We start from the raw sequence: 3027 nt of genomic DNA on the forward strand, positions 1-3027 counted from the left end.
GAGTTTGAATTCAATTTTATCTAAAAACGTTCAATCAACGACGGATTTGTCTTAAAAATTCAGAAAATCGGATTTTTATGGCAAATGATAATTGATGGTTTGAGAGAATGGATTTTTGCTTGATTATCTGACATTTCCACGCTATGGAGACAGGTTGTTGTATCGCAAAATTTTTGTTCGACATTTTTCGTGAAATAATGAAATAAGACTGAATCTGACACGCCAGTTCGCGAAAAATCGCGAAAAAGCGTGCGTGGGACGCACGACGTATCTTGAATGAAAAGTATCGAAAATCGGAGCCAGTACTGTCTTATTGATTCTGAGCATCGATATTTGATCAGGAAACGCAAGTTGGAATCACTTGTTTGCAATACAATCAATCTGCTCGGTCTAACAGTTGTGTTCAGCAGAGTGCAAGATCGTGGAAATGATGTTGGAAAATAAATTCAAAGCACGAAGAAGATTTCAATAAATTATTCAAACATTTCAGTGGGTATTCATCCAGAGATTTCACGAGGAGAAAAGGAAACTCTATGAGAGGAACCTCGGGACTATATCATAGTCACTATGACGAAATTAGTGTTCAACCCTCAGGCGGACGATATGTATACGACGAGATATATTAATTATATGCACATATATATTGCTGCATCTACTAAGGTTTTCCATGGTTTCCCTCAGTACAAGTGAAACGGGTGCAGTAAAGAAAGTCAAGCCATGACACCGCAAAAATAATGAGAGGATAGTAGGAGAGGCTAAAGTGAGAGGATAATAGGACAGGCTAAAGGCTAAGACGAAGGGCTGCCTATTAAACCATGAAAATACTATGGTGATAAGAAAAATCGCGGAAATCTAGAAATAAAAAAATATATATTGCTGCCTACGTTTTTGACAATATGGAGGCTAAGATTATGTTGTGAGAAAAGAAAACTCGAGGAAATTCGAAGTCTGAGACAGACAAATTGCGAGTTGGAACGATAAAGCACCAAAATTCCAGCCCAATTAAATCTGCAAGTCGATGGAAACAGAATGCATAAGATAATAGTGGAACCAAGGGTAAAAATAATTTGAGAGAAGAAAATATGACTTTCTCTGTCGGTTCGCTCTTGTCAAATTAGTATGATTCATACCAATGAGGCAACCCGAGGAGGTGCTCTTAATAAACCACGAATGCTTCAGTTCAACTTTAACAGATGATTATCGGAATTGTGCTCTTTTCGTATGAAACAAGAAATTTTACTTTATTTAACACAGACGAGTCTTTCATTTTGTAATTCTTATAATTTACGTTTAATTCAATTCAACATGTGGTAAGGTATCACACGGAGAGAAATATTTAGGAAAAATGACGGAACTTTCGGTTCGCTTACCGATTACGGAATATTTCGACTCGAAAAATTTTTAAATTACGGAACGTCGCGGAAAAATTCGGGGAGTTTAGGTAAAAATGACGTGAAACTTCCGTAAAATTTCCTATAACCATATTTTGCTTTGGAGTTACGGAAGAGATACGTAATTTTTATTGAATATTTCTCCTCGTGTACTAACCTCACCAGCACTTAGTGTTACCAAGGGTTTGCCACGGGGATGCGGCTGGTATGAATATAGGACCTAGTCTCCCATTCAATTTATTTTTTACATAATTACACAGAGAAAAAATTCTTGGACACAATGTGATTCGTAACATTGATATTAAATTTCACATTTTCCGCGAAAATTGTGTAACTTTTTATTAATTATGTATCTTTCAGAGATAAACTCGAAAATTTACCGAACGTTTCAGATTTTTCTATTATCTTTCCATAAAAATTCATTAAAGTCCACTATCGTTTGCGGATTACATGAAATTTTCTGTAATTTTTCTTGAATATTTCTCTCCGTGTGAGTGAATAAATTTTATGCTTGATTCCGCTCGAGTCTGATATTAGTTATTAGTATATTAGAGTAGTTACCTGCAATTATAACCGAAAATTGGGCAGAAGTACCCAGGCTAAGTCCATTACTGCAAGAACGAAGTTCTCGGTGTGCATCCAGTCTCAAAGGGAATATTTAAATAGTGGGTCGTATATATTCGAAGGTCACCACAACCGCTACCCACTATTCAACAAATGCTAACGTGTGTGCACATTTCAAAGATCTTGTAAACAACTCGTGTTGAATTATTGTAATCGCATTATTGAATTGCATTCTCCAATAACACAGGGAAAAAGTCAGTAAAAATTACCTAACCACTGGGTAACTGCATTGTGTTTTAACCCTTCGGGGAAAATTACCGTGTCACTCAGTGAAAATTGTCGACTGCTTGGCAAAATCTATCCAACCGTAAAAATTCTTCGCCTATCTGAATACACCAGCCACATGCGATTTCCATGAACCATAAATAAGGGGGATTCCCAGAAAAATCGTTTGCGGGATTTTCGCTTTACCGTTGGTAGGAATGATGCGCGGGAAATTTGAAAATAAAATTTTAGTACGACATTTTCAATGATATAAACTATTATATATTAGACTATTGAAATATGGAAAATAGAAATAAATGTTTTCAAATCTGCACACTAGGTGTGAAATTCGCAATATAACGTTGTATCGAAAACCTTGAGATTCCAATCACCATTACACGGAAAGAATTAATATTTACGAAAATTATGGCGAAACCAAAGCTCAATTCGCGATAAATCCCGACTGACCTAGAAACCCTGAATTTCGAGAGCAGTTTAATAAACAAAATCGCCGAGGGACGGGACCAAATAAAGAAATAAACGAATGCATGGACCGAGAGCTATTATTCCTCTATCGAACGAGGAATGAGAATCGACTGGATAAACCTTTAACGGCGTCGACGCCAATGGACCAAATGTTCGATAAAACAATAGATGATTCTCACACCTCGTGAGGCGCTTTGGACACAAAATTTCAGATTCATTTCTTCTAAAAAACGACCACCGCTCAATATCCAAACACATACTGAGAAAAAAAAACGTTCGAGCGCATACGTTCTCGATTGAAATTTGTACCGAACTTGTTTTC

General features: G+C 36.5%; 1 protein-coding gene across 1 annotated transcript in view; it reads left to right on the plus strand.

The window, feature by feature from the left end:
* Positions 1–3027, plus strand: part of LOC105270592 (syntaxin-binding protein 5) — a 6913-nt gene that overhangs the window by 1540 nt on the left and 2346 nt on the right. The gene's annotated exons all lie outside the window — the stretch shown is intronic.

This window comes from Fopius arisanus, unplaced genomic scaffold, assembly GCF_000806365.1.
Source record: "Fopius arisanus strain USDA-PBARC FA_bdor unplaced genomic scaffold, ASM80636v1 scaffold00091, whole genome shotgun sequence".
NCBI classification, from domain to species: domain Eukaryota; kingdom Metazoa; phylum Arthropoda; class Insecta; order Hymenoptera; family Braconidae; genus Fopius; species Fopius arisanus.